Source organism: Magallana gigas, chromosome 1 (genome assembly GCF_963853765.1).
Source record: "Magallana gigas chromosome 1, xbMagGiga1.1, whole genome shotgun sequence".
Lineage (NCBI taxonomy): Eukaryota > Metazoa > Mollusca > Bivalvia > Ostreida > Ostreidae > Magallana > Magallana gigas.
In genome coordinates, this window is record NC_088853.1 from 20,616,262 (window position 1) to 20,630,133 (window position 13,872).

The window sequence follows — 13,872 nt, forward strand, 5'->3', positions numbered from 1 at the left end:
ACGAACCTATTTTTTTCAGTAAATCTTATTATTCATAATTTATAAGTTTTTTTCATTTATTTATAAGTAGAATTTATCTCAGATACAATGCTGTTGAATAATCAAGATATAAAGATTTAAACATAATGTTCATTGCAGTTAATTTCCTCTTTTCTTGCATCAGACATTTTTCTTAAACTTACATATAAAGAACTGACCTATCATAGATCGAGTTGCCCACCCCTTTCCCCACACACGACTTTAAAAAAAATATTTTTTGTTAATTTACGTATAAAAAAGTTGTTGATCATATAAGGAAAAAGGACCCCCCCCCCCCTTTTGAAAGCATGTAATAAATAGAAGTGTAAACAAAGGTACCATTGCGTAGCTAAAGAGCTAAAGGTATACTACGTATTCCCCATTCTTCATCCCGGAATTGAAGATTCGTGAAGGTTTTTTTAATGAGGCTGCCACGCCCCTTTTAAAACAAATTCCTTTAAATTACCGTTAATATGGTGAATAAATAGATGTGGGCATTCATCCAAATGAGAGCAAGTTACAACTGTTTCCTGTCTTTGAAGAATTGTCCCCATTCGTTAGCTCTGATTTTGAGAAGATTTTGGTTTTCATATTTCAGCAGATGTACAATAACTAGTTAGAGTAATTTCCCCTTATTGTGGGGTCAAAGTTCACATTGGTCAAATGTCGTCTGTCTCTTTAAAAACTACCCTGAAAAAAAATCGGCGAAATATACTGCTTTTTTATTTAAAAGAATGATGTTCTTGAAATTACATATTTTATCTCAAAAGTTTTACTTTTATTCCTGCGAGAAAGTGAGAACACCATTTTTGGAATTGCATTGTAGGTTGAAATTTACTGACGCCGAAAAACTTTTGTTGGATCAATGTGTAAGAAGTCCATTGTGCATTCATTTGAAAGGCCGATAACTAAGTCTTATGTTATTGAATTACGTTGTGTCAGTAGTATATTTACAATGCATGTACATTGTCATTGATGATTTTTATCTTCTTTTCGTGAGAGTGTGAAATGGGTAACCATATTTACAGGGAACTGTTTGTCCGATAAAAACATGGCATTACTGGTCCGAGTAACAGACGCCAAAAAATATCCGTTGAATCAATGCGCAACTGGTCCGAATTTTCTATTCACACACACCTTGCCGGTAGCGCTCGCTTCTCTCACGATTAGTTGAGATCATAGTTTACACATTTTATTAGACTTTACATCAAATAGTTTGTACTGTAAGAATGGTTTTATCCGTTATGGATTAAGAATATTTTAAGAGAAATAATGAAGCAACGTTTACACTTTCCCAAAACGAAATAAAATCAAAAGTTTTTTTCTGTTGAATTGAATAACAGTCACACAAATCAGTAATTGATTAAAGTTTTATTCCCTGTGCAAACAATTCTAAAAAAAAAAAAAAAAAAAAAAAAAAAAAAAAAAAAAAAAAAAAAATAACTGGATTTTTCTTTTTTATCTTTATTCCTTTAAGAAGAGGCAATTTGTAACTAAAAGATAAATATTCAAAATTAAGGTAATCCATCCAATCCATTTTAGGACCTAATAATTCCAACTTTGAATATCAGCCATCTATTAAATACTATTATATTAATTCAAGCATTTTAGAGTAGAAAAAAATTAAATGAGATAAACATTCAAAAATGTCATTAACTTAGCAGTAATTCATTAATGAAGATTGTATTTGAGGTCTATGGGGACAAGCACATTTAAAAAAAAACCACGAATATCAACTAATGTTCTGATGGAAAGATACATTTAATCGTTAGGAATACGGAAGCTATTTAAAACAAATTTTATACCGGAAAGATTTTTTAGAATTGAATTTAATAGATCAAAAGCAAATGGGGGCTACTTTTCCATATCAGAAAAAGGGTAATATATAAATAGTGCCTGTTTTGGAGGGTAACAGTTGAAATTGACACCCCGAGGAAACCATTGTCAACCGACGCGAAGCGGAGGTTGACAATGGTTTTCGAGGGGTGTCAATTTCAACTGTTATTCTCCCAAACAGGCATTATTTATTTTATTATACTGAATGTCTTAATATTAGAGAATTTGTTACTGCTAAATCCATTTTAAGAAATAGATAGACAAATTAGCCCATGATACAGTGTACTGTATTGGAGATTACAATTCTGAAAAGCTAACAATTTATCTTTTAAAAATACAAAAATATAGTGATATTAGGTTAACGAACACAGACTGAGTATTATGTAAAAAAAAAAAGCGTTATTTTGCAATTGTGTGACAAGGTATGGACACATTTTTACGAATTCACACATACATGTTTAAGTTTTTACACAAACATACATTGATAAAACATTTTTTTTTATATCGGATTAGTCTATACAAATTAAAAAAAACTATACTTGTTCCTTTAACAATTGCTAAAACAGTGTCAATGCAGGAAACGATTTCGTGAAAACGTGTGTAAATTGTCAAAGACACTGTATTGTCAATGTTATGTTTTATACTTGTATTAACACAATAGAATTCTTTATTGATTCATAGTGAAACGGAGATTCCTAGCAATGCATATTTCATATTCTACAATAGTTGCGTTTCTCTCTATATATGATCTTTTTAAATTTAAATCTCTGAAAATGCAAGCCAAATAAGAAGCGTTTACAAGTCAAAAATGTAGTTTAATATCAGAGAGACAAACACGAGCAGGGCGAGATTTTTACCTTAAATGTTCAGTAGAATCAACATATTGTTAATGCAAAGGTTCGATTAATATTCTCATGCAACCCTAGAAGACCAACAGGCGATGGTATTCACAAGAATAATTAAATTGACCGCCGTTAGAAGCATCAACACATTTAAAGGACGTGGACCCATATGCCCGGAGATGTACTTCTGATGAACCATTACTCATTTGGATGCGACAATATTCGGGTATTGGAGTTCCGTCATCAAACATCCAATGACCTCCGACCTTTTCCCCTTGAACCCAAACTTGAATGACTTCATTGTTGGCAATTGGTACTAAAATGAGAATAGTTTAAAATGTAATTCAAAATGTTATTTTCTTAAATGTTATCATTTCAATATTATCATTTTTTTAACAAGTGAGCTGTTGTTTATTTATTTATCTATTTATCTTGACACGATTAATTAGATTTTGTGAAGGAAAAACACATTTGTGATGGATTTTATTGCTTTATCAAATTATATATAATTTAAGGTGTTGTAAACAATGAAGAAGTAAGACGATTATATTTTTTGGAAAAAACTTAGTCTGCATTATAAATTAAGTTGGAATTCAATATTCATTTCTTTTTTTAATCGTATTTTTCTTCATAAGTTTAATTTGAATATCTTTCTTTTAATGATGATTATTAGCCAGCTTTCCAAAATGCCATCGTCATTTTGCCGATTCAAAATGTCAACAAAGACATACCATGAAAATCCTTGAATATATGGTATTTTCTCTGGGAATCAATCTTAATGAGGTCGCTACTTTCAGCGTGACAGTTGGCCTGAGCTGTTGAATACGAGGCAGGCACAGGGAAATACTTGAGACATATTTGGTAGGGCATCAAATAGTAAGCTGTATAGTCGTTATTACAGGGTACTACAAAACACAAAGCTAAGTTATCTCTTCATTATGCAGAATTTGATTTTTAACCGTGTAAATGATACAACACTTTTTGCTCGCTTGAATATAAACCTACTGATTAAAGCGCTAAAAAAATTTCAGGAAACTGATGTTTTGGTACATATGAGGGTTGTCAAATAATTGCGTAAACTGAGGGTAGTTTTTAAATTTTCTTCATTTAATTTCGTCAGGCAGCTGTATTTTGATCATTGATCCTTTGTCAAACAGTACCCTAAAATTTAAATCTAATATTATATTATAAGAGAAAAATATTAGAAATACGTCGTGTAAAAAATGAAACCATAAAAACAAAACAAAGTATCATTCGATATTCAATACGTTAGTTATTTGTTACTCATGTAGACAAAAATAAGATTCTAAATTTTTGATATATTTCTTTCTTAATATTAACACCGAAGAATATCAGAATGATGGATGTTTTATTTATACACGGAAAAACTGCGTCGTGAACACCTTTTGCTGAGGATTCGCTGTATTTATATTTTATAATAAAACAAATATTTTTCTTCAAGAATATTTCAAGGTATTTTTATACTTTACACGTTAAAGGTAAAAAGATTAACATTTGCTTAATTCAAGGAGTCTGAACTTTAATCACTTTAAAACAGATAATTATGTCATTTGATTAAAAAAAAACCAAATACTTACATGTATGTGGGACATATGACTTCCAATTTGGGCCAGTTATGTCACTCCCCATAATATCGCTGCAACACATACATGTTTTTGTAGATTCATCGTGGCTGATCATGACTAACATATCCATTGTGTTTAAGCACGTTCCTAGACATCGGAACTTCCTTTCTATACTAGAAATTTCGTGACACGAAGATTTTGGATACTCATTTATTTGAATGGCGAAATAATTATTGAATTCAGGTGCTTCATTGCAAATAATATTTACAACCAGCAATGAAGTGACATATGTCATCGGTAGCATCTTTATCTATAATGAACGATATATACAGAAATATATGTCTATATTATAAGCAATGTATTCCTTATAAATGATATGTCCAAGTACAAAATAAACGTATTAGGATGATTTATAGCTTTATGGGTAATCGTTTATAACAATAAAACTATGCAGAAAATACGTAATATCCATTAGCTAAGTACTTAAAGTATATATCTATAGAAACGATGCTATTTGATTTTCTCAATTTTATTGGCAGTTTCTTTGAAGAATCAATATTTCATTTTTTTTCTTTGTCATGTTCCTGGGAGATTTATAAGAATGAAAGATAAAATGGATATGAAAACAATCATGGATACTTCTCGGAAAATCTTTCCAAAGCAAAATAAATATTTGAAGAAGACCATTGTTTCTTACGTTGAATTACATAACATAAAAGTGAAAACATGTTGTGGTTCAATTCCTTTTAAATATATTTTTAACATTTTATCAACAGATTTAACGTAGCTCGCGGGTTTGCTGACGTCACAATAGGAATCGACGTAAAGAGTTGACCGTCAAAGTAAATTCATACATTTTTTTAATGACTATTGGGATGTTTAGAGGCATCAAAGGAAATATTTCAAAAAACTTAAATGCAGTTTATTACTGTTTATACAAACATTTATAATTATCAAGTGCTGAAAATTCAAAGACGTCACAATCATTGTTACATTTTGTTCTATAAAGTATGAGTGTGCGTTGGAACTCTTCCATTTAAAATCATGTTTAAAAAAAGATAACTAGATTAATTGAGCCTTATGCATTAACTTTGCTTTTTTTTACAATTATAGCTTCGGTAAATTTAACTACCAATCGAATTTTTAAAATTCTGTTCAGCTAATTATTTTATACAAATACAAACTGATGATGTCAGTAGTTGCCTGGCAATTTTTTTTGGTATTGATTGATAAAAACAAAAATAGCAATTTTCTGTATATTTACAGCCTTACATTAATTGCATTTGTGCATTTGATAACATTCACAATAATGTCTAATTAGTATTTACATGTTCTAAAATGTGTTAATCAGCTAGTCTTGTCAATAAATGCATTTCAATTTAATTTAGGGTTCTCAGACTAAGGAAATGCTGACGTCGAGCTAACGTTGTAATGAAAATATAAGGTTTTGAGAAATCTTTTCAATCTTTAAAGTTGTTTTGCCAAAAACTGGCCGAGAACATATAATGATTATTTTTTATGAATTGATTCATAATTATCTCCTCCGTTATTGTATTGAGTATAATTAATTTCGTCTGAATCGTTTAAAAGTTTGGAGCATAGTTTTGTAGTGCGTTTCTCGGGTAAGATGTGCATTTTACTATATATTTCATTGAAATGGCGTTGCTTGATTTTATCAACGACACTGTATTTGAAACACGATAACATTATTACCGCGCAGACAAATCTCAAATAAATTTTAGAAATAAAACTCTGAAACCTATGGATCACGTGGACAAGTTTTCAAGGTAGGTTTTCTCACAAGCAGGTAAACCCGCGAGCTACCTTAACCATTCTCATTATTGAACTCCAATTATACTGATTTCAGAAAGAAGGAAGAATGTTGAAGGAAAACTGTAAGTAATTTTGCTAGATACACTAATGGACAAAGTGTTTTATATGTTGCTATAATGTTTCGATGGGATAAAATTCACAGCAAGATTTTATTGATAAATATTTAGTACAACCAAACAACTAACCATCGGTATAAAATAAACCAATTAAGGAACGAAAGAAAACTGTCTTATTCCAAATAAGGAATCTACAACTATAAACATAATTAAATGTTTTTGAAAGAACATGTCCCTGAATGACGGAAATTACGAAACAGAAACGTGCTCCTAACTCCTTCACATGCATTGTTATTTTTTTTTACAACGCAATATATTAATACTCAAATAATGACAATGGGTTTTTTTCAGACTTACAATTTATTGACTATTGGGATAATGATAATTCTGAGATATATGTAAAACAACGATGTCAATATTTTCAATCATGTCTGAGCTGCAGTAAGCCTCATCCATCAGTATTGAGTGTGGGGGTCTTCTATTCTTAATCTGTTGCTAGGGATTGTTCATGTTCATCAGACAGAAGCCAAGTTCCTTGTTCAAGACCAGCATTATTGCAGTGGGTGTCATCCATCAGCAATATGCGTAGGGTCTTCTAATTATCAATCTGTTGCTAGGGATTGTTCATCTCCAAGATGCCCTTTATATAACATAAGCCAGATTCGTTCTCATAGAACAACGCACGTATCTGGCGAATTAATTTATTTGCACACACAATAGTTAATATCCATTGACATTTTCGTCTATTTTTTTTATTTCACAGTAAGCCGAGTGGCCACTAGTCCAAAGTAAGAGGAGAAAAACGAATAGATCAACTGCAATCTCGTTCCTGTGGTCGGTGGAATTATTAGCACTGGGTAAAATAATGGATCGGTTACCAATGTCTTCCTCTATAGATGGTCCTCTTTTCCAGACAAAAAAGCAGGTAATAAAATTGTCAGTATTTGTGAATGTTTTGGGGCAAATGTATCAAAATCAGAAAAAAAATTGTCAATGGAAATAGTTATTAAATTAGATAAACTGCGATCAAATCCGAACCCAATAGATGGTAAACAAACCCTTACAATATTAAATGGTTAAGTGGGCCAATGTATCAAAGCGGGCTTCAGTTAAGATTACAAATGTTGAGCAGCGAACTGACATAATTTTGGTTTTTCATCAATATGTGTTGCTGTAAACACTGATTAAAGTGCATCTCTGAAATAGATGCACACTATACGACTTTGGGCTACAAGGATTGCAGGAATAGGGTGGAAAATTACGCTAGATAATTAAGGGCAAAAATGGCGAAAAACCGCCTTGTGGTTCATGGGTAGACAAGAAGTATTATATAGTTCTATCGGCTACATCTACTCGTCCATGACAAAAGCCTTTCACAGGAGACGATTTCTGAAATGTTACGATTTTGATAATTATGGGATGTAAATAAAAACAAAGATGTCAATATTAAGATATATTTTTGAGCTGTAGTATAGGCCTAATCCATCAGTATTGTGTGTGGGGTTTTCTAGGGTAGAATTGATCAAATTCTAATCAGAACATGTATTTATTTCATTTATAGCTGATTATTTCTTTTTTATCTTATATAGTTTAATAACTAAAAATATCAGTTATTTCAAATACATATCAAATTACTGATATATTTACGTTTTGTTTATCATCAGTGCTCGTTTGTGCAAAAAAGAGACAATAGTCATGTTCAAATATCAATTAAATCAAACCATACGGAAAAGTCTGTTGTAGTTTTGACAAAGCCAAATAAACCTATACATGAAATAATTCAATTACATAAGAGTTTATAAACACAAAACTACTCTTAAACAAATGTTTGAAACGACATTAATTTTTCATATTAAATTTTTGTATTTTATACTTGATCAGTATATAGTAAACTGGCGATAATGTTCGCACATAAAACTATATTCCACAGACGGAATCATGTCCAAACAGGAAAATGTTGTTGATCCATGTGCTCGAAGATGTATTTCACTTATGGTGCTACTCAAAATGAGCGGACAGATCGCATTGAAATCGGTCGACATTTGGGCCCCGTCATTGAATAACCACTCGTCCCCTACTTTCGTTCCTTGGATCCACACATCAATTTTAGAACCGTTTGCAATAGGAACTAAAGATAGAAAACATATTTGCTTTACCACGTCACTTGTCCATTGTAAATGTCAATATTTAATTTATGTTGAATACTTTTTTTTGCATTTTTGGTGCAAACGTCGCCTGTATTGTTTTTTGTACAAGATGCCATTAGTTACCCAAGTGTAGTGAATAATTGATCCTATATTAATCAGTCAATCAGTGTAACAAATTACGACTGAAATTTCAAACTTTTTTATAATAATATAGATTTAATTTATTATACTATCCATTACCTACGAAAGTTTATTGTCAAACATTTAAACGTTGTGTCTTATAAGAGTAATAGTTATTTCCCTTTGTTCTAACAAAAGTACAAAGTAAAACATGAATTGTATTTTCTGCTTGCTATAATTTGTTTTGACCAATTAGATCATCAGATTAATAAATATCATCAGCAGTAAAAAAACATTTGTTATAAATGACCAAGCCAATTAAATCTTTGAATTTGTTTTGTTTACCAGTAACATTTTATGTTAATAAAACAAATTTTTATTTCCGATTAGCAGAATTTTAAAATAAACAACAATGGTGAACTAAATTTATTCATAAATAGATGAATGTAAAACAGATTTAGCATTTTTCTTAAGCAGCTGACTGATCACCCTTATAAATAAAGAAAACATTTCTATCCAGATGCTTAGACAATTTGTTAAATTTAGCAAAACAATACCATTATTTCTAACCGTACATTTCTGATAAAGTTATGTCCAAAAGAGGACAAAACTTCTTACCTTCATCGAAGTGATGCGTGCTACTTTGTCTCTATACTTAAATGACCATGATAATGATCACACCAAAAACCTACCTAAAATATCAGTGAGGATATCGTGTTTCAGTTTACTGTCGAGTCTGATGACGTCACTTCCCTCGGCTTGACAATGTTTTGTAGCTTCCGGATAGGAAGCAGGGGTTGGCACATACTTCAAACAGGTCTGGGTATTTGTATAGTTATATGTAACGTACCCATCTTTGCATGGAGCTAAAGTAATGAATTAAAGTAGTTAGGATCAATAATACGATTAATTGAATATGGCATAAGGTCAATCCCTAAAGAGTATCCGTTGTTTCAGAGTTAATAGACATCGTGCACTAACAATTCATATGGAATGAATTGAATGGTATGAAAAATGGGGGAAATTTTTTATGACTATTACTTCGCATAGCGTGGCGTTTGTTGTTCAAGTAATCATTATCGCCATTTTCTTCAATTTGCCATCTTTTAATAATATTTAAAATTCTTTTTTTTTTTAATTTCAATTTAACCCTATTTTTATTATATGAGAAAACAAATATAGGAAAATAAAATGAATCAATCGTAAACATCATTGTGGATATTTGTTGACAAAAATTGTAATATTTCAGAAAATTATGTATGCATTTTTCTTTAATGAAAAGGCAGTCTGGGTTTAAGAGAATTGCAAAGAACCGTCAATGGTTTATTACCTTGCATGCACATGGTGTTTTTGCCTTCGCCTTAAAAACGTGTACGATTCATGTACGAGACAATTGATATAAACAATTACATGCAGAAAACATAGATTTATCAAAAGAATAGCAAAGGACCGTCAATTGTTATTCATGCAAATAATGTTTTGCCGCGTGTAAGATTCATGTACGGAAGAATTGATATAAAAATTTACATGTGGAAAACTTAGATTTGTTTTCTTATTTGAACCTTTACAAAAGGTTAAAACAATTATTTCTGTGTGAACTTTGTATCAAATCATGAGGTCATATCTTTCACTTACATATATTACTGAACAAACGTATGTTTTGTCGACTGCAAATATTTTTTTTACAAAAAAATGAGGGGATGGATATAATTTGGAACAGTTGATACAATATCGATTTTATTATATCTAATATAGTTCTCAACTCAGCAATTGTTCAACTTGTTATAATTATATTTTATCAATCAATTAATTGATCAATCAAAGATTCAATCAATCAATAATCCAGTGAGTTAGATACACGGAGAGATCTTCAAAGTGTAACAATTACAAGATATATATTTTAACCATCTGTTACTCACCGGGGACGAAAGAAGTCCACAGTGGACTGACGAGGTCTTTTCCAGTCAAATCTTCACAACACAAGCACGTGCGTTGGTATTTGTTGTAACTGAACATATAGTGAATTCTTAGTGTTCCCAGGCATCTTTGGAAACAACTTGCCGCATTCAAAACGTCGTATGGAATCTCAGAACACGTGGCTTTAGGATAAGTCGCTGTTCTCTCACCGTGCAAACTCACCCATTGTGTTGAGTCACTAATCCACAAATTTACAGTCAAGAGCATTCGGACATATCTGTGTAACATTTTTTACAGAGAGGCCTCTAAGTGTGTTGAGTATTTTTTTTTTATCTATTTGATCACTTGTGTTGTCGCTTGAAAAATTTAATTTCATCAAATCTTTCGTGTTTACCTATAAGTAGAGATAGGTTTAAGGTCTTATTGCACTATCGACAAAATCGTTTTTATTTGTCTTTGCTAAAAGCTCTAATGTTTGTACTTTCACTGTTTTGCTTTTCTACATATACCAAGTCAAGGATCTAAAAAAGCTAAATACCTGGTAAATACGATGTATTTTTTACACACAGAGACCGTAATTTTTAGACACTTTATTTTAAATCACTTGCAAACATCTGATAAAATATGAACCGGTAAAATGAGTCCAGAGTGTTTTTTTGGACATTAAAAGTAGGCTAATACAGTAAAAGGTACACACAAGATAACAAATAAAACGAATGAACTTTCTGTGTGTTTGATCCATCATCACTTGATTAAAAAATGTTAGAATTTCCATAAGCAGCTATGTAGACTAAATTAGAGCTGAGGGGGCGTGGTGAACAGTTTCTATCAAATTACTGCTAGTTTTGGGAGTTTTTTTCCCAATTTGTTTCAAAGGTAAATACATCCAAATGGATGTACCACATTTAATATATATCGTTAACCATTAGTGCGATGAAATGATAGGCCTTGAAAAATATAAAAGGCTTTATACATGGAGTGTCCGAAACATAATGTCATTTAACCTTCTTAAGGTGAAAATTGGGTCTTATTGGAAGATCTATTGAAATCACAATGACACGCTTGACTGATCACAAAACCTTAGCGGTGTAACGGAAGAAAACGCAATGTTCACAGTTTCTATTACTTAGCTTCAGTGCCCATTGCGTATTCATTATACTTTACTCATAAAGACAAGACAAAATCACATAATGTACTTGAAAGTATGGCTTTCATGAAAGGTTAGTTCTTACTTTCTAGGCATTAAACTCGAAGATGCTCATCGTGGGGTCTGTGATATCAAAGGGAGTGCTCAAATGTATCAAAGGTTTGCTTGTAGCTAGGTGGGTAGCTATATTCAAATACACATTGGCATGTTGCATCAAAGCAACACAAAGCACGGTATTCAGGCAGCAATTTCCATATTCAGCATTTGCCAAACTATTGATACTTCTTAAAAGTGATCTTCAAAATATAAGGGATAGTATTGTTGTTGTCAGATGTTTATATAACAAAAAGACAGAGAAAATCCTGGAGAAAATATGAGATCATAAATACCTACTCTTAAGCAACATTTTATAACGTTCACAGATGTTTCAGTATCCTCTGGTTCAATTATCAAATAGTCACATTAAAAAACTTTATTAGATATTTTTAAGAATTCTTATATTTTGAATTTCTTTACAGTGCTTCACACTCAAATTTTCACGAGATTCTTTTCTTTAGTGAAGAAGTCATCAATATGCATATCTACGTAATTAAATGTAAACTTCTGTACTTCCAAAAAAAATTCTCCCCTACCAAATTTTTTTTCCCTCCAAATCATGAAATTCCTATTCCGTGCGGGGGGGGGGGGGGGGGGGGGGGGGGGGTAATATTCAATTTCACTACTCCATTATGATTCAGAATAGACCCCCCCCCCCCCTGATGCTACGTGCCTGTTAAGCGGGCGGGCGGCTGCCTTAAGGGTACCCTCATTGTACGGATAACTTCTCCTACAGTTTTCAAGATAGGAAGTTGTTCTTTTGCAGATTAATTGTGGTATATATATCAGAGGTGTGCATATTGCTAGGATTTTGATTTCTGATAATTAATGAAAAAAATACCAGCTTTTGAACTTAGTCATTTTTGGAAAAATATTGCATATAGGGTACCCTCAATGTACGGATAATTCCTCCTACAGTTTTCAAGATAGGAAGTTGATCTTTTGTAGATCAATTGCACATATATCTGAGCTGTACATATTGCTGGGATTTTGATTTCTGATAATTAATGAACTTAGTCAATTTTTGGCAAAATATTTCATATAGTGAATACTTTAAATGTTTAAAAAATAATAATTAATAATAAAGTATAATATTTTGTCAGGAGATATATGTCTTTGTTCGGCAGTATATAAAACGGTTACCTGCGATTTTGCTTTAAATTAAGCCCTTCAATATCACCAACCAACCCCCCCCCCCCCTTTTTCCAAGAAAAGAGAAGACGGAGTCATATATTCACCATTTAAGGCCAAAATTACAACTTCACAAGAATTTGTGTTATGATCATTCAGCATATAATTCAACCAATCTATTTTCTTCCAAATTATCATGTCTCAAGGATGTTCTTTCAATTAATATTATTATTTATATATTATAGAGCAACCTCTCTGTTATGGGTAAATTGCAGATTTTTGCCGATAGTTACCATGCAGGTGCTATCACCGATATTTCAAATCCATTGTATGTGTCAATGTATAAATTCATTATACAAAATACATTGCACATAAAGTTTATATGTTCTCTGTCTATATTGTACCTGTACTACAGTTTTAAGATTAGCACCTTCAAAGTACACAAATTTGTTACTTAAGTACACTTAAAAATACTGGAATATATATCTTTTTTAAAACTTTCTAAAAAAGTTCGTGAAAAGTTGAGAAACATGTTTTATGAAGATATTAGGTGTTTTAAATGTCTTTCCTTTATAGTTGCTTAAAGATTAATATTTAAGGATAAATATTTGTCCAGTTTTGCTTTCTCTTTAAAAGTTCAATTTGTTTTCATTTTATCCTCTAAAAGCAATATCGATTTACTTCTGCATTTACTCTTATGTTTGTATTTCGACCGTTAAGAACATACTTAAAGCACTTAAAAAAACCATACCATCTATTTAAGACAAACAATATACCTTTTAGTCAAATTGTTTTCATATTGTTAACTGTTTATATGATTTAACATGCCAACGTCATGTACCGTGAGAATTGGTCTGAAATTGAATTTTGGACATTTAAATCAGAAACAACGTTTTATTATCTTAAAAAGAAGAAAAAACGTAATATCATTAATTCTTTAAGGTTCGACACACTATGCTGTAGCATCTAAGTTGACTTGATGGTCGTAGGCATTCTATATTTTATCGATTACTTTTAATAATATAAACAGAATGATTTAAAACTGAATTAAATGGAACCATACTTTAATTAATAATAGTTTCTTCTAAAACCTGAAATGAAAGTGTTATAGATCTTAATGCTAATTTGTTAAGCATTATTAGA

The 13,872-nt window shown here is 31.2% G+C and overlaps 1 long non-coding RNA gene across 1 annotated transcript; it reads right to left on the reverse strand.

Annotated features, from left to right (window-relative positions):
- Nucleotides 1-6,668: 6,668 nt before the first annotated feature.
- LOC117687213 (uncharacterized) lies at nt 6,669-10,680 on the reverse strand. The gene is made up of 3 exons (XR_010711583.1): nt 10,358-10,680; nt 9,131-9,304; nt 6,669-8,299 (listed from the first exon to the last, which is right to left on the reverse strand). It is a non-coding gene; the product is annotated as an uncharacterized lncRNA (long non-coding RNA).
- Nucleotides 10,681-13,872: the final 3,192 nt, after the last annotated feature.